A 26441-nucleotide genomic window follows, 5' to 3' on the forward strand; every position below is an offset into this window, starting at 1 on the left:
TTTTTTGACACAGAGTTTTGTTCTTGTCACCCAGGCTGGAGTGCAATGGCGTAATCTCGGCTCACTGCAACCTCCGCCTCCTTGGTTCAAACAATTCTCCTGCTTCAGCCTCCTGAGAAGCTGGGATTACAAGTGCCTACCATTACACCCTGCTAATTTTTGTATTTTTAATAGAGACGACTTTTCATCATGTTGGCCAAGCTGGCCTCGAACTCCTGACCTCAGATGATCTGCCCACCTTGGCCTCCCAAAGTGCTGGGATTACAGGCAAGAGCCACCACACCTGGCTAGTGAATTTCCTACCCCCCTTGAGAAAAACAGATTTTTAAATAGATCAGATTTAAAGTAGAGGTTACTTCATCACCTTCAGGCTTTGCACTGCATTTACTCATCTAATATATTTGAGATTTTGGCAAGCACCTAATAAGGATTACAGATTTCTATTTTGAGTACTTCACACTGGCTGTATTTTCTATTTGAGAGCTATTTTGCTGACTTGGGCAGTGCAGTTGAAAGGAAGGAACTTGGTTAAAGGACAATTAGCTTTGCGATCTTCATCTTTTTGGGCTTCAGCTACTTCACTGATAAAATTATGATTGTTGTAAGTCATATGGCCCCACTAAATTGTAACTTTCCACTAATAAAAACACTAATCTCAAAGAACAGTGCTATGTATTCTTGTTTGTACAGACTCAGTTCTTTCTTCATTAACATTTCGGCATAGTTCTGGCATTTAATAAACATGAGTGCTTGTTTTCTTGGCCTAAGTGATCATGACAGTCTAGTTGATTTGTGTTCACAAAATATAAGAAATACGTTTTTCTACCACCATTCCAAGGAGAAATGCCAACATGTAATTCATTGATTTGACTTATGGCAAACACACGAAGACAATGTTAGACTCCAGTGCATTTAAGTGCATTGGTAAATGCTCACTAAAATCTGATTGAAATGTATGTCTTTCTGCACACTAATATTTTAGTAACGACTATTGCATATACAGAAATTGGTTCTCAAAGGCAGACAATCTGCCTCTGATATTTTAAAGCCATAGGTGGAAGAGGATGCCTAACTTTTCTACATATTTTTTCCCTTGACCTTTAAGTTGCTGAGGAAAGATAAGGATTTCAAAAAATCTTTATCATGATCACAACCAGGAAGGGGAGGGTGGATCATAAAAACTGATCAAAGCAATTCATCTGGTAGTGCCGGCAACATTTTGGCCAGCTAAAACACTCTGAAAGCTATGGATTTAGTAGATTTTTATAAACTACATACAAATTATTTATGTAAATGAGAATTTTCCATAGCTTAATTAATTTATATTTATTTATATAATGTGCACATATATTAAATCATTTATTTCTCATACCAACTCCACAATGTACGTACTATTATTATTTTTGTACAGATGACTTAACTGAAAGAGAGAGAAGATGAATGGCTTCCAAAGATTGTGACCTCACAATAGGCAGAGGCTGGTGATGAACTAAGGACAACAAGTTTCAGACCCACGCCTGTGCCCTTACCCCACAGAGACCTCACCATGAGCCCCTACCCCCACAGAGACCTCACATGAGCCCCTAACCCCACCTGAAAGAGACCTCACCATGAGCCCCTACCCCCAGAGACCGTCACCATGAGCCCTACCACAGGAGATCCTCACCAATGAGCCCCTACCCACAGAGACTCTCACCATGAGCCCCTACCCAAGAGACTCACCATGAGGCCCCCTACCCCACAGAGGACCTCACCATGAGCGCACCCCCACAGAGACTCACCAGTGAAGCCCCCTACCCACAGAAGACCTCACCATGAGCCCCTACCCCACAGAGACCTCACCATGAGCCCCTACCCCACAGAGACCTCACCATGAGCCCCTACCCCACAGAGACCTCACCATGAAGAGGCAAAGGAGTAGGATTTTCTTAGGAGGATCTTGTATGTTTGTTTCAGTTACACTGTGGTCAGTTTATGCATTTTATATGAATAATTTAGAATGTTTTCCATTGAGCACTGTTTACTGGGAAATACTAGAGAGGCCTTGTTTTCTTGTAGGAAGTCCTTGACAGATGAGGAGAATATTGAAGCTGCCTAAGAAGGTCACAGCTGGAAGGCTTGAGCTGCTTTGCTGAGGCATAGTGGGCCCTGCTGAACAAGGTACCCTAGTGACTCAGGAGGGTTTGGTGGGCAGGAATGCATGTTCTCTAACATCGGTTAATGTAGGCCAGAGGTATAAATGTCTAGAGCCAGGAGGATTCTGCAAGCAATTATGTTAGATTGGCCAGTCAGCACAATGAGGGGAGTGAGCTGTGGGGAATAAAGGATACACATGCAGCTGCAGAAAGCCAAAGATTTCCTTTGCTAATAAAGATCTGGAAGCAGTCACTGTACTCTGCTTCCCAAGAGGTAAGTTGTCCAATCAGCAGACCACAGTGCAGAGAGATCAATCAAGACAGTGGCCTTGCCTGTGTAGGGGCTGCCAGGTCAAGTGAAGCGTCAAGCTGGAGAAGGTCTAAATGCTGACAGAACGCTGGAACCTGCAGCCATGTGGCTGGGAGACTTAGATTCGCCTCCAGACTTTCATGAATCTTTTTGGGCAGTTTAACCAGTGTCACCCAGAAACCAATACCCATTAATAAGCTGCTAGATGGGAACAAAAAAATGAAGCCCTGGAAGGTAGCCAGTGAGCCGGCTCTACTGAAACATTGCTTACTTCTCTGCTGATCCAGATGTGAGACAAATGTACGACCATGGATTCAATTGGTAGCAATCACTATAAAGTGAGCTGAAAATGGAACAGAAAATCTAGGAATATTTACTGATTTACAGTCCCAAGCCCGGGGAAGGTGCACAGAGAGCAGCTGGGTATGGAGCTGTCAAAGATGGTGTGACTTTTCCTTTCTTTCTTTCCTTTTTCTTCTTTTTGAAGAAGGCAGAATCAAAAATAGCAACACGCTCAGCAAACAGCATCTACAGCTGCTCAGGAAAGAACAGCCTTCATTCAAATGCACTGCAGAAAGGACAGCTGGTCACGTTGGTCTTTCAGCCTTCCTGCTGCACATATTTAGAAACAGAGTCGGTGGCAGTTTCTTTGAGTATAAAAGACACTGATAGATATCTGGGATAACTCCAATTCAGTTAAACTTTGCATAAGGAGGACTTACCAAGTCCTTTTCCATTATGCCCAAATTCAATTCTCTCTAGTTGTCCCAGATTTTTTTTAATATGGAATATCTCAGACTTTAAAATAGAAAGAGATGGGCCTATTAAAACATAAAGTCAGAGCGTTAAAAGTCACGATCTCGGCTGGGTCAGGGTGGTGACTGCTCCAAATAGAAAAATGACAGGATGTTTTATGCATCCATTCAGAATTAATATTCTACTCTTCAAACATGAAACGTATACTTTCCAAGTTATTAACTGATAATTATTAACTTTGAAGTGGGGTACATGGAGGGATGAGGTCCCCATTCAGTTATAATTTGACAAATGGACTCAGTAAACAGGCATTTAATACTGACAACACTGCACAACCAACAGTGTTAGGAACTGAAGAGACAGCCAAATAATGAACACATCCACCTGTCCCTTAGGAAGGCACCTACACTCAGACACTGGCATAGCTGGCGCAAATAATTGTTAGTATAATGCCCAGTGGATTAGGTGCGTGCACACACACACACACACACACAAATGCACACACAAAACCCACGAATGCCCTAAGCTAAGGGAACAGAAAGAGATTGAGTTTATGTAAAGGAGAAGGAATCAAGAAGGGATTTGGAGATGGGCCTTGAGGAATTAGCAGCGTTTTGACAGGTGAAGATTTTGAAGTGGGGAGAGGACAGAGTAAACTTGGGAATCTGTAAAGTCATCCAGTTAGGATGTAAAATAAAAAGCTGAAAGGGAAGGCTGAGCCCTGTATGAAGGGATTTCAGCTTGAAGGGTTTTGAGCAGGAAAGCGACATGGTTGGAACTACAATTTAAGAAAATGTCCAGTCTAGTCAGATAGTTTACTTTTTATTATTCTTGCCCTCTGTCCACAGGATGCTCAGAGATGGGAAGGAGTAAAATAGAAGAAGTGCTTTGGATGTTGTCATGATGCTCAAGCTCACTTTTTAGTTTTGAAATATGATATTATCTTTCATCATCTGTTATTTAAAAGATGGCAATAAATATCAAATTAGACTCTTTCTTCTAGAACACTGTAAACATACAGATGAGAAAAAAGAAGTATGGTTCCATAGGCTGTGCCAGTAATAACAATTAACATGATGCTTTCTGACCAAAGTAGGGCAGGTTATTATTGAGCTCCGTTTTCAGAATGGGAAGCTCAGGTCTTCAGGATTCAGATCCTGGCCCTGCCCCTCCACCTGCTGTTCTCCGTGGCCTCCACCAAGCCCACCTAAAGCTCCTTGATGTTCTTTCCTGGCTTTCTTCTCTAGTAGCTTGTCCATTGGCGATTTGACATTTAAAAATATCTTCAGCAGCGTAAGAAGCCCTTCACTAGCCTTGGTCTCTCTGTCTTCCTTCTCTGTAAATCTATTTTGGGAGATATAGCCTGAAAATGTGGTTGTCAAGGTAAACATCTCTCGCTAGCAAAGAAAATCTTGAAGGATTTTGGAACTGATTAGCAATAAATGGGGAAGAGAGATCAAGAAAACAACTTCAGAAAATGGTCATAGACCTGCACACCTATCACAGGCACAGCACAGGAATTACTGACAGAACAGGAGGATGGAACGAGAACAGATATCACAATATAGGAGCATTTAACTCCAAGGAACAGGAGCCAAGGCTCACCATCACAATACCCGACTCTGCCCGGACAGCCAACACTCCCCATGTTTACCCAGCCTGCTCCTTGGCCTATGCTTAGGTAGCTAAAGCAGTGGAAGATACTTGCCGTCTCAAAAAAGAAAGAAAGTAACTGATCCACAAATATCACATTTTACAAAGATTTCCTTCCTGTCAGAACAAGAAGAGAATGATAGTGTTGTGTGAGTAACGCTAATAGGTTTAATACAAGAGGATGCAAGACTCACCTTTCCTCTTCCAAAGGGTCTGAGTGGTCCTGAGATGGGAGAGTTGCAGAGGCTCAGAAGCGCTCTCGGTCGCAGCCAGTTATGCGGACATCAGCATAACATCCTAGACCTTTAGTGTCACCTGCGTGCACCTTCATTTGATATGTCCCCAGACTGCATCCAGGCCCTTTGTCACCTGAGAATTAGGAATGATTTCAGCACCAGAGTCAGCTCTGCTTTTAAAATTTGTTTATTTCTTTCTAATTTTTTTTAAATATTTTATTTGTTGTAGAGACAGGGTCTCACTATGTTGCCCAGACTGGTCTTGAACTCCTGGCCTCAATTGATAATTCCTGCCTCAGCCTCCCAAAGTGCTGGGATTATAGATGTGAACAACCACACTCAACCAATTTTTTTTTTTAATTAGTAATGGAAGAGGCTGACTTTTTTTTCCTTGAATTTCTGGCCTATCAGTCTTCATAATGAACTTTCTGCCAAGTAAATCAATATGAAAATAAGATTTGTTAGCACTTTAGATGGGAGGCATAAGAAAAAAAGAGGTTAGACTCAGGTAACAAGCTTGGAAGTTTGCCTTCTGGAAGGCCCTTGTTTTCTGAGGAGGACTACCCACTCCCCACCACAGAGGAGAGCTCAAATGGACAAGTAGATTCGAGACTTAGTAGAATCTGAGTCATCTTCCCTGCCCCAGGCCAATCTATGCTCATCTAGAAAAGGCCTGGCTCTTAGTGCAGGAAGCCCCTCTTAAGCATGGGAGATACATTCTGCGACCCCCAGTGGGTGCCTGAAACCACAGACAGTACCAAATGCCATGTCCACTATGTTTGTCCTTATGCATATATATGGATAATAAAGTTTAATTTGTAAATTAGGCACAGGAAGAATTGTCTTAGTCCATGTGTGCTGCTGTAAAGGAATAAATGAGGCTGGGCAATTTATAAAGAAAAGAGGTTTATTTGGCTGCTTCCACTCATGGCAGAAGGAGAAGGAGAGCTGGCATATGCAGATCCCATGAAGAAAGGAAGCAAGAGAGGGGAGGGAGGGACCAACCTCTTTTTAAAAATCAGCTGTCTAGAGAATTAATGGAGAGAGAATTAACTCAATCTTCCCCATTCCCAGGGAGGACATTCATCTATTCAGGAAGGGTCCACATCCAGGAACAAAACACTTCCTATCAGGCCCCACCTCCAACACAGGGAATCAAATTTCAACATGAGGTTTACTGGACAAACATTCAAACTACAGCAGAGATGAACAACAGTAACTGCTAATAAAATAGAGTACGTATAATAATATAATACACTTAATAAAAGTTATGTGAATGTGGTCTCTCTCTCTCCCAAGGTATCTTATTGTACGTTATATTTTCAGACGGCAGTTAACTATGGATAACTGAAACCAAGAAAAGTGAAACCACAGGGGGATGACCACACATGAGTGAGTATTAGGGGGTGAAGCTCTTTCTGTCCAGCTGTCAAGTCTAAGCTTCCTTCTGCCTTTGCAGGAGATACTCTCTTTTCTTCTAAGAAGGTAGCTAATGCATCCCTAAAGTTGGAGTCAGGTTTGTGCTAGAGAAAAGCCTTCTGTCAGCCTACTACCATGCTAAGGTCAGAGTGATGAAGGAAGTGTAATCTTTTCAGGGGTATCTTGATGGGAAAAAAAGAATGACCAGTGGAAGCTATGATTACTCCAAAATGATGAACTTTTTATTGTCGAGTGCCAGGGACCAGGGCACTGAGGGAGTGTATGTGAGGGGAGGTTGTGCAGGAGATGCAGTGGTGAGGAGGTGGGCTTTTTCATTAGCCCGTACATCACTCAGTTTACTGTTAAGACCAGTCCTATTGTGATCCACAGACATTGTTGATTCCTAGTTCTCTTGTCAAGGGGACTATCTAGGAGAAGGGGAGAAGGCTGAAGCAAGGGACTTACATCATGGGCCTTTTTTTTTTTTTTTTTTTTAGACAGTCTTGCTGCATCACCCAGGCTGGAGAGCAGTGGCAGGATCTTGGCTTACTGCAAGTGAGTTCAAGTGATTCTCATGCCTCAGCCTCCCAAGAAACTGGGATTAACAGGCGTGAGCCAGCACGCCCCACCATAGGCATTTTTCAATTCAGCTCTGACCCCTGCTGAATTGAAAAATGACCTCAAGATGGCAATTTCCCCCTCTGCCTTTGATTTCTATTCTTTAAAATTAAGATATAATAATATTTTTTCATGTAACAATGGCAATGCAAATGCCTACAATTAGTTACACATTTGAACATGAGTGGAGGCTCCAATCCTCTCTCCCAATATGACCCTTCCTGCCAGTGCTACCCCAGAGAAGAAGCAATCTGAAGTGGATCCAGAACACAGTTTGGGTAAAGCATTAAAAGTCTTGTTTTGCTTGGAGAATTGTTTGGTGAATCTTAGGCCCTTTTGTATCACTAATTTTAAGAATTTCTAGGAATTCTCTTCTAGGGCTATCAGGGATTTAGAACGCCTCTCCTCTGGAGAGAAGAGACCTCCTTCGTTACAACCCCTGCCCACCCTCGAATGACTAGAAAGAATAAAGACTAGGACAGAGGCCAATGGACAGGCTTCTTAGGTCTACGCTTCATCTAGTGCAAGGTTGTAGCTAGGTTTCCTCTCCGGTACCAAAAAGTGCTGTGCAGGGAAGGATTCTGAGGCCACATCTGGGTCACTATGGATAATCAGTGTCTGCTGGGGTGTTTCAGGATGTCCCAGAGCACACAGCTCACTAATTTGTCCTCCCTAGTCTAGTTATATGTCACTCAAACTCACAGCGGTTAGAGCCGGACTAGAATTTGGGCCCAAAGCTGGAGCTCAGTCCTGCAGAATGCACTTGTGCCGTTAGTGTCCTCTTGCGTTTATTTTCCCTAGGATCTTATTGGGCTTTGCCTATGTGAGGCGATCAAAGATTTTCCTGAGAATGATGAATGCTTGGCAGCACTCAGCAAACCAAAGTTGAGTGTATTTGCTGGGTCACACAGGAGCCCCAAGCTGGAGCAGCTGCACAGCTCACGGATCCATTTTTATTTAAGAGGTAAAGTTTTGAGAGAGAAGCTTGCTCATGGGTGGGGTAAAACAGCCTCATTTATGTCTCTTAAGCAGCAAAAGCAACTGCAGTCCTGGATGTGTACATCCTAACTGAGTATAACAGAAAGAAGGATCCCTCTGGGGACAAGCAGGGTTGCCCTTGGAGAGGCAGAGATTCTGAGCAGAGACTTTGGGATACTGGTGAATGAAACAGCGGTACTCTTTCTTTTTAGCTCCCTCTCCAAAAGACACAGGCATTGGTGTTGCTTGGAAAATGTTCTATTACAAATGCTCACAGGCAGAAAGGTTGTCCTAGATGAGTTATTCAATTCAGGAGTGAAGCATCAGGTATGGAGCTGCTGAAGAGAAAGGTTAAAAGAGTGTTCTTTAAATATGTATTAAGGATGCTAAAGAGAATAAAAAAGCCTCAGGGAAGACCCTAGGGCTACTGTTGGCAGTATTTAAAGTTTCTAAAGGTAGTTAGAAAAACACTGTTGCAGGAGGCATTCTCCTGGAGAGGAGATGGTCAGTACAGTTGAGGAAATCTTAATACTGTAGTTAACCTATTTATGATTAATTCGCCCCAAATGCATTTATAAAATCACTGGTGTGCCCAAGCGTGGTGGCTCACGCTGCTAGTTGCAGCACCTTGGGAGTCCAAAGCAGGTGGATCGCTTGAGGCCAGTAGTTCAAGACCAGCCCTGGCCTTTATTTTATTTTAGACTTATTTCTAAAATAAAATAAAGTCACTGGTTATAGATTCATGATAAATGGTATAAACAAAAACTAAAATCCCTTTATCTTTTTTCTCCTCCCTTTTCTTTATTTGCTTTCTCCTGCTAGACAATAGACATAGTCACTGTCTCTGTTCTCCTGTCCAGCTAATAATGACATACGGATCTTGATGGCAGTATTGTCTGGTTCTGAAATAGCCTCTTTGCTGGGGGAACATTACTATACAAGTTTATTAAAAATGTACTAGGGGTATTGGCTAATGCAGAGGTGTCATTAGGCTCTGGACTTTAGTGCTTTGGACATCTTGTAGATGTGTTGGCTACAGTCCACCCCTGTCTTCACTTGGCTCCTAAAACTGAAATGATGAAGATGTGCTAGTGTCATCATTAGCTTATTTCCCCTTTCCAGGAGAAAGCAGCTGGATGAACTTCTGTGGAAGCCGACTTGAACTTCTGCTAACAGCCAGTGGCCCCAGCTCACATTGTGTCTGGAACTGGTGAGTTCTTGTTCTCGCTGACTTCAAGAATGAAGCTGCAGACCCTTGCGGTGAGTGTTACAGTTCTTAAAGATGGTGCGTCTGGAGTTTGTTCCTTCTGATGTTCAGATGTCTGGAGTTTCTTCCTTCTGGTAGGTTCATGGTCTCAGTGGGTTCATGGTCTCGCTGGCTTCAGGAGTGAAGCTGCAGACCTTCGTGGTGAGTGTTATAGCTCATAAAGGTAGTGCAAACCCAAAGAGTGAACAGCAGCAAGATTTATTATGAAGAGCAAAAGAACAAAGCTTCCACAGCACTGAAGGGGACCCGAGCAGGTTGCTGCTGCTGTCTAAGGTGGCCTGCTTTTATTCCCTTATCCAGCCCCACCCATATCCTGCTGATTGGTCCATTTTACAGAGAGCGGATTGGTCTGTTTTGACAGAGTGCTGATTGGTGCATTTACAAACTTTTAGCTAGACAGAAAAGTTTTCCAAGTCCCCTACCCGACCCGGAATCCCAGCTGGCGTCACCTCTCAATTCCCCCTCTAAACAAGACACCCCAACTGCTGTTGGGAATTTGGCTGATGACCATTCTAGCTACTTCCTGATGGATAGGGGTGAAGAAGGGGCCCTGCAGTTGTAGTGTCCTCCAGAGGAGAACTCTTTAGCCAGTGAAAGGGCCAGTCGGTCAGTCCAAGGGTCCTTGGTAGAAGTTGTTAGTTTAACTCATTTGGGGTTCCATTTGTAAGACCATCTGTAGCTTGATGGCCTCAATTCTAGAGGAAACAAATTTCACAAGAAGATTAAAAATACAAGGCCCAAAGGTGAGTAGTAGCAAGATGGCTGCCATGGGACCTAGAAAGGGGAGAAGCCACGTTACCCAACTCCAGAGGTTGGTATAAGAGTTTGAAAGGCGTTGTCTGATTTCAGAAGCCTTTTCCTGTAAATGCCAGGCAGCATCTCACACTATCCCTGACTGGTTAGTGTAAAAACAACCCTCTTCCCCTAAGAAGGTGCAGAGTCCTCTTTTCTCAGCAGTGAGGAGGTCTAGGCCTCAACGGTTTTGGAGAGTCACTGCGGCCAAAGAGTCTATTTGGGATTGTAGAGTAAGGATAGATTTCGTTATTTCTTGTAAACTGTCTGAGAAATCCTTTGAGAGTGTGTGGTAGTAGGATAATGAAGTAGATCAACCGGCTATTCTGGTTCCTGTAGCAGTAACCATTCCTAACCCTGTAAGTAGGGGTATTAGTTGTGTGGCTCTGCACTGATGGACTTGAACTTTGAGGGTACTCATAGGGTCTGATTTCTACAAGATTAGAAATTAGGGTAATATATCTTTACACTGTTAACTTTTAGCAAACTTTACTGTTGAAAACCTTGNTTGCATGTTTGAGCAGACCAGTTGTTAGGCAATTTTCCTAACTCTGCTTCTACAAGAGTTTCCTTATCACTTACTGAATACCCATTGTGTCTTTTTCCTTAATCTCCTGGGAGGAACCATTTATTGTCCTCTCCTGAAGGGAGTTCCTCTTAGGTCTGGCTGGACCTTTGCATGATAATTAGTTAAGATTTAGATCCTCTGTTAGGAAACCTGCTGGTTTAAGGATTTTTGATAGGAAGGCTATGGGTTGTCAGTGGCCTCAGTGCTTTCGGGATATGCCTTTGTTTACACTGACAACAAGGTGGTATTGGAGTGTTATAGGGTTACAGAGAAGACCTTCAACGATCAATTATAGGTTTTAAATTTACCTTGGCTTTTAAAGGAATAGGGTACACTGTTTTTTCTTTACTACTTTTATCTGTTTCTCTCTCTTTGACTCCTTTGTCTCTTCCTTTCTTTCCTTCTCTCTTTGACTTTCTGTCTGTCTCTTCCTCTCTATGTCTCTCTGTTTCTTTCTCTGTTTCCTTTCTGCTACCTCTGCCAGCCGCTTATGCTGCTGTTCTCCCTTCTCCTTCCCCTTTTTGATGGCTTTGGCAGTGTAAGACTGCCACCTCCTTGGGTTTTTGCACTGTGTGCAATAACTCCATAATTTCCTTGTGGTATTTAATGAGTGTTCCCCTAGATGTTAGGAACTCCCTTTCTTTCCATATTGCAGCATGGGCATGTAGGATTAGATAAGCATACTTTTTATTTGTATGCACATTTATTCTTCTTCCATTTCCCAGTTCTAAGGCTCTGGTAAGTGCCACTAGTCCTACTAACTGGATGCTGATCCTTGGGGGAAGAGGCTTACTTTCAAGTATGGTTACATCACTAACTATGGTATAACCTGCCCTTCATATCCCATTCTCCACAAATGAACTTCCATCAGCATATAGGTTAAAGTCAGGATTAGCTAAGGGGACTTCCAAGAGATCATCTCGGGCAGCATAAGTCTGGACTATAATTTGTTGGCAGTCATGCTCGATTGGTTCCCCATCCTCTGGGAGAAAAGTGGCAGGGTTGAGGGCCACGTACACACATATGTGAAGCACTGGTCCCTCAAGGAGTAGTGCCTGGTATCTAAGTAGGTGGTTGTCTGATAGCCATAAACTTCCTTTGGCACTTAGTATGCCATTTACGTCATGAATAGTCCAGACAGTGAGATCCTTTCCTTGTATTGTCTTGATAGACTCTGACACTAAGATGGCCACCTCCTCAACTACCCGTAAACAGTGAGGCCAGCCTTTTGCTGCCTCATCAACTTCCTTACTTAGGTATGCCACTGGTTGTGGGGTTGTCCCACGAGTCTGAGTAAGGACTCCAAGAGCTACCCTGCTCTCTCTATGATGTATAAAGAGAAGTTTTGTCCTGTGGGAAGGCTTAATGCTGGAGCTTGTACTAGGGCCTTCTTTAAGGGTTTGAGGGCTGTTTCTGCCCCTGGTTCCCATTCTACTAGATGAGTATTCGCCTTCTGGATCTCCTTGATTAGAGTATAGAGGGGCCTGGCTATCTTGCTGTATCTGGGGATCCATAGTCAGCAAAAGCTGGTGATTCCAAGGAATCCCTGCAACTGTTTTAATGTCTTAGGGTGAGGATAAGCCAGTATAGGCTGTATTCGTTCCTTGCTGAGGGCCCTGGTCCCTCTGGCTCAGATTAGGCCTAGATATTTGACCTGCTGTAGGCAAAGCTGGGCCTTCGACCTAGATACCTTGTACCCTTGATTAGCTAGAAAGTTTAAGAGATCTAAAGTAGCCTGCTGGCATGAGGCTTCTGAACTGGTAGCTGAAAGTAAATCACCCACATACTGAAGGATCAGAGTGCCTGGACTTCAGAAGTGGCCTAGATCTTGGGCAAGTGCCTGACCAAACAGGTGCGGGCTATCCCTAAACCCTTGGGGCAAGACTGTCCATGTAAGTTGGGGCATGTGGTCTGTGGGATCATCAAAGGCAAAGAGAAACTGGGAGTCAGAGGGCAGGGGAATGACAGAAGAAAGCATCCTTGACGTCCAGAACAGTGAACCATTCTGCTTCCTCTGGCATTTGAGAGAACAGGGTATAGGGGTTTGGTACAACTGGATATAGAGGAATTACCGCCTCATTGATGAGTCTAAGATCTTGCACTAGCCTCCACTGACCATTTGGTTTCTCTACTCCTATAGTTGGGGTGTTGCAGGGAATGCTGCATTTCCTTACTAAGCCTTGAGCTTTTAAATGTTTAACAATATCCTGTAATCTTTTAAGGGCTTCAGGCCTTAAGGGATATTGCCTTTGATAAGGAAAAGTGGTGGGGTCCTTTAGCCTGATTTGGACTGGGTGGCCATTTTTTGCCCTTCCAGATTGTCCTTCCAATGCCTAGACTTAAGGGTTGATTCCCTCCTCAAGTAGGGCACAACAAATGGGTAACTTGTTCCCCATATTCATGTAGATAATAGCTCCAGCCTTGGCTAATGTATCCCTCCCTAATAAGGGTGTGGGACTTTCAGGCATAACAAAAAAGGCATGTGAAAAGAGCAAAGTCTCCCAGTTACAACTGAGGAGGTGGGAGAAATACCTGGTTACAGGCTGTCCCAGGATTCCTCGGATGGTAACGGACCTTGAGGATAGTCATCCAGGACAGGAGATTAACACTGAGAAGACTGCACCAGTGTCCAGGAGTAAGTCAATTTCCTGGCCCTCAATGGTTAAATGTTCCCAGGGCTCAGTGAAGGTGATGACATGAGCTGGCACTTGACCTGGGCACCCTCAGTCCTGTTGTTGGATCATCAAGTTGGGGGCTTCTGGCCCAGAGAACCATTGCACTCTGGGGCAGTATGCCTTCCAGTGATTGCCTTGGCATAGCAGACAAGGACAAGAGGGTGGCTTGTTTCTCATTGGACAATCTTTTTTAAAGTGTCCTTGTAAACCACACTGATAACAATCCCTACTGGGTGATTGGCCTGCTCTCTTTTCTGTCCTCTCTGAACCACCAAGGTTTGTTTGTGTGAAGGCCATGACTAAGGCTGTGGCCTTTCTCTCTTCTCGCTTTTCCTTTTGGGTCTGGTCCTCTTAGTCCCTATTATAGAACACCGGGATTGCTAGGTTTATTAATGCTTCCAAATTTTGTTCAGGGCCCAGGGCTTGCTTTTGGAGCTTTCTCCTGATATCTGCAACTGATTGGGTAATAAACTTATTTTTTAGAATCAATTGACCCTCGAGTGATTCAAGTGACAGGGGAGTATATTTTCTTAAGGCCTCCCATAGCTGCTTGAGGAAGGCAGAAGGATTTTCTTCCTTTCCCTGAGTTATGGTGCACATCATTGAATAATTCATGGGCTTTTTCCTAATTCTCCTTAGTCCTTCTAGAACACAGGTCAACAGATGTTTGTGACTCCAGTCCCCACAGTCTGAGTCAAGGTCCCGGTGGGTTTCCATACTGGGAGTGGCTTGCTGACTGGTAGGGAGTTTGTGCCTTTCTTTGGCTGTCATTCTATCATTTACTTGACTAAGATACCAGGTATCTCCAAACTCTCAGGCTGCAGCTAAAGCCACATTCTTTTCATTAAAGGCCAGGATTTGATCTAACAATAGTGTGACATCTCTCCAAACGAGGTTGAGGGTTTGCCCTGGACCCTGTAGGATATCTATGTACCTATCAGGATCATCTGAAAAATTCCCAAGGTCTGCCTTGATCTACTTTAAATCAGAGAGGGAGAAGGGGACATGTACCCAGGCCAAATTTCCCTCCCCCTACAGCTTGAAGGGGACATAACCGATACCCTGGGGGGTTTTGTGGTCTTTTGGAGATTTCTTCACTTCCTTCTGGATGGGGGAGATTAGAGGAGGCTTGTTATTAATAGGAAGGGGAGCTGTAGGGAGGCTTGGATATGGAAGTAAGCTGAGAGGCCCTCCTGTGGGATGTAAATTGCAAGCTTTGCATAGTTGTGGATTCTCCTTCAATGGAGGAGAATCTTTCTTTTCAATGAAAAGAAAGCTTGGACATAAAGTATTTCACTCCATTTTCCTTCCCTCTTACAGAAAAGGTCAAACTGCAGGATAGTATTGTAATTTGTACTTCCCTCAGGTGGCCATTTTTCCCCATCAGAGAGAGAGTATTGGGGCCAGACCACAGTGCAGAAAAAAATGAGCCTCCTCTTTTTCAGGGTTTGAGGGTCAAATTGGTCCCAGTGGCTTAGGATGCATTTCAAGGGTGAGCCTGTTGATGCCTGAGTGTTTCCCATCTGAAAGACAAAACTGCCCTTGGTTTTGGTTTGTTTTGTTTCTCCCCCTGCCCAAGAACTCACAACGGTCCCTGGACCCTGCTAATCAGAATAGTTGTGCTCGCCAACACAGCGGCAGAAACACTAGTGTTCCTCCTAAACCACAAGGATGACCAAGGAAGGTTGGATTTAGTGGCCCTTACCAACGCATTCTCGAAAACCTGCACACTTGCCTATCCTCCTAGACCACAAAGAGGACTGAGAAAAATAGGATTTAGTGGCCCTTACCAACGCATTCTTGAAAACCTGTTAGAGTCTCAAGCATTCTCCTATTAGTATTGGGACCTTACCCCTGTCCTAAAGATGTTATCCCCCAAAAATGAAGTGGAGGGCCATACCCTGAGGGAGGGAAGGGATCTAGAGGGTTGGAAGAGTGATGCCTTTTGTCCTCACTTGAATAGGAAGGATATCATTTCTGAAGCTCCCCATATCCTAGCTTCAGGAATAGCAGAAGTACAGGAAAAGTGGAAACTGGTTCTGGGCAAACCAATGCTCCCAACTCCGAAGCATCGGGGTTGTTAGAGAGCCCTTTTCCAGAAAGCCGGACACCCGTGTCTTTAGTCCGGCAGCCGCTCTAGTCTCTTTTAGCTGGCTGACAGGTGCCCAGTATTTAGCCCCCGAATTCTAAGGAAAAATAGGACAGAATAACAAGCAAAAGGGGTCCAATGGTACTCACTGCTTGGCAACAGGTGATAGTCTTACTGCTTAGCAATAGGCGATGGTCCCTTCATGGTCGCCAAAATGTGTCCAGAATTGGTGGGTTCTTGGTCTCACTGACTTTAAGAATGAAGCTGCAGACTCTCACGGTGGGTGTTACAGTTCTTAAAGATGGTGTGTCCAGAGACTTTTCCTTCTGATGTTTGGACTTGTCTGGAGTTTCTTCCTTCTGGTGGGTTCGTGGTCTTGCTGACTTCAGAAGTGAAGCCACAGACCTTCGCAGTGAGTGTTACAGCTCTTAAAGGCAGTGTGTCTGGAGTTGTTTGTTCCTCCCAGTGGATTCGTGGTCTCACTGGCTTCAGGAGTGAAGCTACAGACCTTTGCGGTGAGTGTTACAGCTCATAAAGGCAGTGCAGATCCAAAGAGTGAGCTGCAGCAAGATTTATTGTGAAGAGTGAAAGAACAAAGCTTCCACAGCATGGAAGGGGACCAGAGCAGGTTGCCGCTGCTGGCTTGGGTGGCCTGCTTTTATTCCCTTATCTGGTCCCACCCACATCCTGATGATTGGTCCATTTTACAGAGAGCTGATTGGTCCATTTTATAGAGAGACGATTGTTCCGTTTTGACAAAGTGCTGATTGGTGCATTTACAAAGCTTTAGCTAGACACAGAGTGCTGATTGGTGCATTTACAATCCTTTAGCTAGACAGAAAAGTTCTCCAAGTCCCCACCAGACCCAGAAGCCCAGCCAGCTTCACCTCTCAACATCAGGCCTTAGAATGGAGCACTTTTGTCAAGGATGAGCAGATGGAAAATATGAGAGGGAAGAAGCTTTGTGTATGTCTTGTAATTAGTATTTTTCTAAATTAGTTACAAAGTTTCAAAAGAGTTATTTAGTGAATACAACTAAACATTTATGAGATGATGACAAATTTAAGCCACTTACGTTGCTGTTATTCTATTTTATGAACAGTGTTGAAATCCAGTACACAATATTTAATTTCATCTGCTGGACTTTGTTGGTTGATGCAGGTAAACATAATTCAAGATAATAGAGATGAGGATGGTTTTCTGACCTAGTAGATGGTCTAAGTGTGTTTTCTTCTCTTCCCTTAATTTCAGCATAATTTACTGCACAATTATGTGCATTAATCTTAATTTTATAGTTCATGAGTTTTGACAGATGCATGTACCCAGGTGCTCACACCCTGATTGAGATGAAGAATGTTGACTTAGAAAACCCTTTTGTCCTCTTCACTAACCCTCTCCCCAATAAGAGGCAACAACTATTCTGATTTCTGCCACTGTAAAGTAGTTTTACCTGTTCTTTAAACTACACATGAATGAAATCCTATAGCACATACTCTTTTTACGTATTTTTTATTTGAACAGATTATGTTTTTGAGATGTATCCATGTTGTTGGTTATTGGCTCTTTTTATTACTGACAAGTATTTCTTTGTAGGAATTCATCCTATATTTCTCCCTTCTCTTACTGACAGACATTTGTGTTGTTTTCAATTATAGGAAATTATGAAGAGAGCTGCTATGAGCATTATTACACAAGCATCTTCAGATATGGAAATGTGATATTGCTTTGTTATAGGAGAGTCCTGTGTTTACATTTGTAAAGATCTGGCAAATTGCTTTTCAAAAAGGTTGTATCATTGTACATTCATGCTAATAATGTATGAAAGTTCTAATTCCTCCACATTTAGTGATGTTAGCCTTTTAAATTAGCTATTCTAGTAGAACGGAATGGTATCCACTTGTGGTTTTATCTTTCTCCCTTGAATAATGATTTCTTTTCTCTTTTTTTCTCTTTTTTTAAACTTTTGTTTTAGGTTCAAGGGTACATATGCAGGTTTTCATACAGATAAACTCGTGTCATAGGAGCCTGTTGTACAGATTGTTTTGTCACACAGGTACTATGCCTAGTACCCAATAGTTATTTTCTCTGATCCTCTCCCTCTTCCTATCCTCCGCCCTCAAGCAGGCCCCAGTGTCTGTTGTTCTCTTCTTTGTATCCTTGTCTTCTCATCATTTAGCTCCCACTTATAAGTGAGAATATGCAATATTTGGTTTTCTGTTCCTGCATTAGCTTGCTAAGGATAATGGCCTTCAGCTCCATCCATGTTCCTGCAAAGGACATAATCTTGCTCTTTTTTATGGCTATCCTTTATCTTCTTTATTAAGTCTACCTTTAGACTTGATAAAGAGACAATGTAGCATTTGGGTTGCTGCCATGTCTTTGCTATTGTGAATAGTGCTGCGAGGAACATACACATGTATGTGTTTTTATGATTGAACAATTCATATTCCTTTGGGCATGAAGAAATGGATTCCAGAAATGGGATTGCTGGGTCAAATGGTAGTTCTGCTTTTAGTTCTTCGAGAAATTGCCACACTGCTTTCCATAATGGTTGAACTAATTGACACTCCCATTAGCAATATATAAGCATTCCCTTTCCTCCACAACCTCACCAGCATCTGTTTTTTTATATATATTTTTTATTAATAGCCATTTTGACTGATATAAGATGGTATTTCATTGTGTTTTTGATTTGCATTTCATTAATGATGAGTGATATCGAGCTTTTTTTCATATGTTTCTTGGCCACATGTATGTCTTTTTAAAAAAGATGTCTGTTCATGTCTTTCACCCACAGTTTAATGGTTTGGTTTTTTTTTTCTTGTATATTTGTTTACATTCCTTATAGATGCTGGATATTAGACCTTTGTCAGATGGATAGTTGGCAAATATTTTCTCCCATTCTGTAAGTTGTCTATTTACTCTGTTGATAGTTTCTTTTCTTTTCTTTTCTTCTTCTTCTTCTTTTCTTTTCTTTCTTTCTTTTTTTTTTTTTTTTTGGAGATGGAGTCTCGCTCTGTCACCTAGGCTGGAGTGCAATGGCAGGATCTCAGCTCACTGCAGCCTCCGCCTCCTAGGTTGAAGCAATTCTCCTGCTTCAGCCTCCTGTATAACTGGGATTATAGGCACTTACCACCACGCCTGGCTAATTTCTGTTTTTTTTTTGGTAGAGAGAGGGTTTCACCATGTTGGCCAGGCTGGTCTCAAACTCCTGACCTCAGGTGATCCACCCATCTTGGCCTCCCAAAGTGCTGGGGATTACAGATGTGAGCCCCCTGTGCCCAGCCGATAGTTTCTTTTGCCATGTGAAATCTCTTTAGTTTAATTAGATCACATCTGTCAATTTCTGCTTCCATTGCAATTGCTTTTGGATTCTGTGTCATGAAATCTTTGCCAGTTCCTATGTCCAGAATGGTATTATCTAGGTTATCTTCCAGAGGTTTTATAGTTTTGCATTTTACATTTAAGTCTTTCATCCATTTTGAGTTGATTTTTGTATGTGGTGTAAAGAAAGGGTCCAGTTTCAATCTTCTGCATATGGCTAGCCAGTTATTCCAGCACCACTTGTTGAATAGGGAGTCCTTTCCACATTGTTTGTTTCTGTTGACTTTGCTGAGAATTAGATGGTTTTAGGTGTGTGGCCTTATTTCTGGGCTCTCTAATCTGTTCCATTGGTGTATGTGTCTGTTTTTGTCCCAGTGCCATGCTATTTTGGTTACCGTTGCCCTGTGATATAGTTTGAAGCCAGGTAGCATGATGCCTTCAACTTTGTTCTTGTTGCTTATTATTGCCTTGGCTACTTGAGCTCTTTTTTGTTCCATATGAATTTTGAAGTAGTTTTTTCTAGTTCTGTGAAGAATGTCATTGGTAGTTGGATAGGAATAGCATTGAATCTATAAACTGTGTTGGGCAGTATGACCATTTTAATGATTCCTATCCATGTGCATGGAATGTTTTTCCATTTGTTTATGTCATCTTTGATTTCCTTTTTTTTTTTTTTTTTTTTTTTTNGTATGTGTCTGTTTTTGTCCCAGTGCCATGCTATTTTGGTTACCGTTGCCCTGTGATATAGTTTGAAGCCAGGTAGCATGATGCCTTCAACTTTGTTCTTGTTGCTTATTATTGCCTTGGCTACTTGAGCTCTTTTTTGTTCCATATGAATTTTGAAGTAGTTTTTTCTAGTTCTGTGAAGAATGTCATTGGTAGTTGGATAGGAATAGCATTGAATCTATAAACTGTGTTGGGCAGTATGACCATTTTAATGATTCCTATCCATGTGCATGGAATGTTTTTCCCTTTTTTTTTTTTTTTTTTTTTTTTTTTTTTTTTTTTTTTTTTTTTTTTTTTGAGACGGAGTCTCGCTCTGTCACCCAGGCTGGAGTGCTGTGGCTGGATCTCAGCTCACTGCAAGCTCCGCCTCCCGGGTTCACGCCATTCTCCTGTCTCAGCCTCCCGGGTAGCTGGGACTACAGGCACCGCCACATCGCCCGGCTAGTTTTTTGTAGTTTTAGTAGAGACAGGGTTTCACCGTGTTAGCCAGGATGGTCTCGATCTCCTGACCTCGTGATCCACCCGTCTCGGCCTCCCAAAGTGCTGGGATTACAGGCTTGAGCCACCGCGCCCGGCCTATCTTTGAGTTCTTTAAACAGTGTTTTGTAACCCTCACTGTAGAGATCTTTCACCTTCCTCTTTAGCTGTATTCCTAGGTATTTTATTCTTTTTGTGGCAATCGTGAGTGGGATTGTGTTCCTGATTTGGCTCTCGGCTTGGCTGTTTTTGGTGTATAGGAATGCTAGCAATTTTTGTACATTGATATTTTGTATCCTGAAACTTTGCTGAAGTTGTTAATCAGCTTAAGGAGGGTTTGGGCCGAGACTATTAGGTTTTCTAGGTATAGAATCATGTCATCTCAAAACAGAGATAATTTGACTTCCTTTCTTCCTATTTTGATGCACTTTATTTATTTCTGTTGCCTGATTGTCCTGGCCAGGACTTCCAGTATGACATTCAGTACAAGTGGTGAAAGAGGGCATCCTGGTTGTGTGCCAATTTTTAAGGGGAATGTTTCCAGCTTTTGCCCATTCAGTATGATGTTGGCTTGGGTTTGTTATAGATGGCTCTTATTATTTTGAAGTATGTTCCTTCAATGCCTAGTTTTTTGAGAGTTTTTAACATAAAAGGATGTTGAATTTTACTAAAAGCCTTTTCTGCATCTATTGAGATGATCACGTGTTTTTGTCTTTAGCTGTTTATGTGACAAATTGGGTTCATTGATTTATGTATATTGAACCAACCTTGCATCAAAAAAGCATTTATTGAGATGAGTTTTCAATAAATGCTTTATGTGATTGTAGGCCCTTTAAAGATCTTCTCTGAAGTCTGTTTGAGTCTTTTGTCACTTTTAATTGTGTTGCTTTTCTTGTACTTTTTGAAAGGTCTTTATTTATTCTGGATACCAGTCCTTTGTCAGACACAACAATTGCGAATATTTTCTCTAGTCTGTGTTTTGCCTTTTTAAGGATTTTTTGTTTGTTTATTTGTTTGTTTTGAGACAAGGTCTCACTCTGTCACCCAGGCTGGAGAGCAGTGGCATAATCATGGCTGACCATAGCCTTGTTGTCCCAGGCTCAAGCAATCCTCCCAGCTCAGCCTCCTGAGTACCTGGGACTGCAGGAACATGCCACCATGCCTAGATGGTATTTTTTATTTCTTGTAGAGATGGGGTCTTACCATGTTGTCCAGGCTGGTCTCAAACTTCTAGGCTCAAGTTCCCACCTTGGCCTCCCATAGTGCTGGGATTACAGGCGTGAGTCACCACATCTGACACCTTTTAATTTATTAATGGTATTTTTTGGAAAGCAAAAGCTTTGGTTTTGAAAAAGTTAAATTATCTTTTAAGAAAGTTTTTTTGTTTAATCAAATTTAATTTTTAAATTGACGATACATATACATTGACTACATAGTGATGTTTTGATACATACAATGTACAGTGCTCAGATCAGGGTCTTTAGTGTATTCATCATCTCAAACATTTATCATGTCTTTGTATTGGGAACATTCAATATCCTCTTTCCAGCTATTACAACTTTATAATACAGTATCGTTTACTACAGTCATCCTACAGTGCTGTAGAATGCCAGCATTTATTACTCCTATCTAGCTGTACTTTTTGTATTCTTTAACAAATCTCTCCCTAACCTCTTTTCCCTACCTCTTCCCAACCTCAAGTATTCTCAGTTCTACATTTTACTTCTATGAGATCAATTGTTTTTAGTTTCCACATATGAGTGAGAGCATGTAGTGTTTGATTTTCTGTTCCTGGCCTATTCCACTGCATATAATGTTCCCCAGTTCTATCCATGTTGCTGCAAATGGCAGAATTTCATTCTTTTTAAAGACTGAAGAGTATTCCATTGTATATGTATGCCACATTTTCTTTATTCATTTTTTGTTGAATGCCTAGGTTAACTTTTTATCTTGGAGATTGTAAATAATACTGTAATAAACGTGGAGATGCACATATGTCTTTGATTCACTGATTCCTTTTACTTTGGACAAACACCCAGTAATGGAATTGCTGAACAATGTTGTGGTAGTTTTTTGAGGAACCCCCATACTGTTTTCTTCTTAAATCACCCATCTTTTTTCCTACAGTCCCCATACTGTTCTTGACAGTGGCTGTACTATTTTATATTTCCAACAACAGTTCCATTTTGTCAGCATTCTTGTCATCATTTTAAGTTTTTTGTATTTTTGATAATAATCATTCTAACTAGGGTGAGATACCTCATTGTGGTTTTGACTTGCATTTCCCTGATTTGTGTTATTGAACATTTTTCACATACTTATTGGCCATTTATTTGTCTTCTTTTCAAAATGTTCAGATCATTCGCACATTTTAAAATTGGATTGTGTGGTGTTTTCTGTTAGTTTGTTTTTCTTTATTGTTGTTTTTGAGATATTTACGTTCCTTTCACATTCTGGATATTAATTCCCTGTCATATGAGTGTTTGCAAATATTTTCTCCCATTTCGTAGGCTGTCTTTTCATTCTCTTGATTGTTTTCTTTACTGTGCAGAAGCTTGCAGTTTGATATAATCCCATTTATTTGTTTTTGTTTGTGTTGCCTGTGCTTTTGAGATCTCATTCATAAAATCTTTTCTTGGAACAATATCCTGAAGCATGTCCCCTATATTTTCTACTAGTAGTTTTTGTTTTAGATGGAGTCTTGCTCTGTTGCCCAGGCTGGAGTTCAACGGCATGATATCAGCTAACTGCAACCTCTGCCTCCCAGGTTCAAGTGATTCTCCTGCCTCAACCTCCCGAGTAGCTGGGACTACAGGTGTGCACCACCATGCCCAGCTAATTTTTGCATTTTTAGTAGAGACAGGGTTTCACCATGTTGGCCAGGATGGTCTTGATCTCTTGACCTGGTGATCCACTGGCCTCAGCCTCCCAAAGTGCTGGAATTACAGGTGTGAGCCACCACACCTGTCCTCTACTAGTAGTTTTAAGTTTCATTTCTTACATTTAGTTATTTGATCCATTTTGAGTTAATTTTTATGTAGCATGAGAGGTGGGGGTCTAGATTTATTCTTCTGCATATGGATATCCAGTTTTCCCAACTCCATTTATTGAAGAGACTGTCCTTTCTTGGCAAGTGTTCTTGGCAACTTCGTCAAAAATTAGTTGACTGTACATAGGTTGGTTGATTTCTGAGTTCTCTATTCTGTTCCATTAGTCTATGTGTCTTTTTATGGCAGCACCATGGCTATTTTGGTTACTGTAGCTTTGTAGTATATTTTGAAATCAGGTAGTGTGATGTCCCCAGCTTTGTTCTTTTTGCTCATGATTGCTTTGGCTATTCAGGGTCTTTTGTGATTTTTTTTTTTTTTTTTTTTGAGGCGAAGTCTCGCTCTGTCGCCCGGACTGGAGTGCAGTGGCCGGATCTCAGCTCACTGCAAGCTCCGCCTCCCGGGTTTGCGCCATTCTCCCGCCTCAGCCTCCCGAGTAGCTGGGACTACAGGCGCCCGCCACCTCGCCCGGCTAGTTTTTTTTTGTATTTTTAGTAGAGACGGGGTTTCACTGTGTTAGTCAGGATGGTCTCGATCTCCTGACCTCGTGATCCGCCCGTCTCGGCCTCCCAAAGTGCTGGGATTACAGGCTTGAGCCACCGCGCCCGGCCGGTCTTTTGTGATTTTATACAATTTATTTTTTTTTCTATTTCCATGAATAATATCACCAGTATTTTGATAGGAATTATAATGAATCTGTAGATTTTGTTGAGTAGTATTGTTATTTTAACAAAATTAATTCTTCTGATTCAGGAGCATGGATGTTTTTCCATTTGTATCCTCTTCAATCGTTTTCATCAGTGTTTTGTGATTTTCCTTGTAGAAGCCTTTCACCTCCTCAGTTAAATTTCTTTCTTTTTCTTTTTTTTTTTTTTTTTGTGACAGAGTCTTGCTCTGTTGCCCAGGCTGAAGTGCAGTGCCTGGACATCAGCTCACTGCAAGCTCCGCCTCCTGGGTTCACGCCATTCTCCTGCCTCAGCCTCCCGAGTAGCTGGGACTACAGGCTCCTGCCACCTCGCCCGGCTAGTTTTTTTTTTTTTGTATTTTTTTTTAGTAGAGAAGGGGTTTCACCGTGTTAGCCAGGATGGTCTCGATCTCCTGACCTCGTGATCCACCCGTCTCGGCCTCCCAAAGTGCTGGGATTACAGGCTTGAGCCACCGCCCCTGGCCCAGTTAAATTTATTTCTAGGCATTTTATTTTATTTTATTTGTAGCTATTGTAAATGGGATTGCCTTTTCTTTTTTTTTTTCAGCTAGTTCATTGTTTGCATATAGAAACACTACTGATTTTTGTATATCAATTTTGGATACTGCAACTACTGAATTTGCTTATCTGTTCTATGAGTTTTTTGTAGAGTCTAGGTTTTTCTACATATAAGATCATGTCATCTACAAACAGGGACAATTTGACTTCCTCTTTTCCAATTTGGATGACCTTTATTTCTTTCTCTTGCCTAATTGCTCTGGAAAGGATTTTCATTACCATTTGAATAAAGGTAGTGAGAGTGAGAATCATTATCTTGTTCCAGTTCTTAGAGAAAAAACTTTGTAATTTCCCCCATTCAGTATGATGTTAGCGGTGAGTTTGTCACATATGGCCTTTATTATGCCTTTATTATTATTACATACTTAATTTGTTTGAAGTTTTTATCATTAGGGAATGTTGAATTTTATCAAATGCTTTTCCTAGATTTATTGTGACGATCGTATGGTGTTTACTCTTCACTTTTTTGATGTGATGTATGATGTTTATTGATTTGCAGTTAATAACTCACCCTGCATTTCTGGAATAAATCCTGCTTGATCATGGTGTACTATCTTTTAGATGTGTTGTTAGTTGCTGTTTGCTAGTATTATCTTGAGTATTTTTGCATCAATGTTCATCAGAGACATCGGCATGTAGTTTTCTTTTTATGTTGTGTCATCGTCTGGTTTTGGTATCAGGGTAATGCTATCTCATGGAATTAGTTAGGGAGAATTATTTCCCCTTCAATTTATTGGAATAGTTTGAGAAGTATTGGTATTAATTCCTCTTTAAATCTTCAATAGAATTCAGTGGTGAAGCCATCCAGTCCTGGACTTTTCTTTGTTGGTACACTTTTTGTTACTGATTCTATCTCTTTCAGGTTTTCTATTGCTTCTTGCTCTAGTCTTGATAGGTTATATGTGTACCAAAGCTTATCCATTCCTGCCAGATTTTCAAATTTATTGGCTTATTCATACTAGTTCGTAGTGATCCTTTGTGTTTCTGTGGTATCTGTTGTGACAACTTTTTCATTTTTGATTTTATTTATTTAGGGTTTTCCTCTTTTCTCTTAATCTAATTAATGGTTTGTCAATTTTGTTTATCTTTTCATAAAACCAACTTTTTAAAGAGATGGGGTCTTGCTGTGTTGCCCAGGTTAGTCTCAATCTCCTGGCTTAGAGCTATCCTCCTACCTCAGCTTTCTGAGTAGCTAAGATTACAGGTGCAAGCTATCATGCCAGACATAATAAACCAATGTTTTGATTTGTTGATCTTTTTATATTGTTTTTTAAGTCTCAGTTTCATTGTTTTCTGCTCTGATTTTTATTATTTATTTCCTTCTACTAACTTTGGGCTTCTTTTTTCTTCTAGGTTCTGTCCCTCTAGAGAACCCTGACTAATACATAGTTCCTTGAGGTGAACAACTTAATGATTTAGACTGTTTGTTGAAAATCTTTCTAGTTTTTTTTTATGTAAACATATATCACTATTAACTTGCCTCTTAATACTGCTTCTGCTGTGCCATTGGTTCTGGTATATTGTGTTTCTATTTTAAATTTTATTCTTAATTTCTTCCTTTACCCATCATTTGTTCAGAATTATGTTGTTCAATTTCCATGTATTTGAATAATTTTGAAGTTTCACTAGTTATTGATGTCTAATTTTATTCCATTGTGGCCAAATATGATTTTGACTTTGAAAAATATGTTAAGATTTGCTTTGGATCCTAATATATGGCCAGTCTATGTGCTGATGAAAACAATGCATATTCTGCAGCTGTTGGGCAAAATGTCCTGTAAGTGTTAATTCCATGTGGTCTATGGTGCAGTTTAAATCCATTGTTTCTTTGTTGATTTTCTGTCTACATGATCTGTCCAATACTTGGTGTGGGGTGTTGAAGTCCACAACTACTATTATTTGAGGTCTATTTCTCCCTTTAGATCTAATAATATTTGCTTTATATATCTGGATGCTCCATTGTTGGGTGCATAATTATTTACTATTGTTATATTCTCCTGCTGAATTGATCCCTTTATTGTTATATGTCCTTCTTTGTCTCTTTTTATACCTTTTGACTTGAATTCTAGTTTGTCTGATATAAATATAGCTAGTCCTGCTCATTTTC

At 41.4% G+C, this 26441-nt stretch overlaps 1 long non-coding RNA gene across 4 annotated transcripts in view; it reads left to right on the forward strand.

Moving 5' to 3' along the window:
• Positions 1–1796: 1796 nt before the first annotated feature.
• The window catches only part of LOC108539579 (uncharacterized), a 44793-nt gene continuing 20148 nt past the window's right edge, over positions 1797–26441 (forward strand). The window contains exons 1-6 of one of the 4 annotated variants that reach the window (XR_001888431.1): positions 1797–1966; positions 2059–2160; positions 6165–6325; positions 6417–6482; positions 7929–8091; positions 9228–9315. This is a non-coding gene — a long non-coding RNA (uncharacterized LOC108539579). Of the gene's footprint in view, positions 1967–2058; positions 2161–6164; positions 6326–6416; positions 6483–7006; positions 7046–7928; positions 8092–9227; positions 9316–26441 lie in introns of those variants that run through there. The other 3 variants (XR_001888433.1, XR_001888432.1, XR_001888434.1) reach the window with 3 other exon arrangements.

This window comes from Rhinopithecus bieti, unplaced genomic scaffold, assembly GCF_001698545.2.
Source record: "Rhinopithecus bieti isolate Rb0 unplaced genomic scaffold, ASM169854v2 scaffold_18037, whole genome shotgun sequence".
Lineage (NCBI taxonomy): Eukaryota > Metazoa > Chordata > Mammalia > Primates > Cercopithecidae > Rhinopithecus > Rhinopithecus bieti.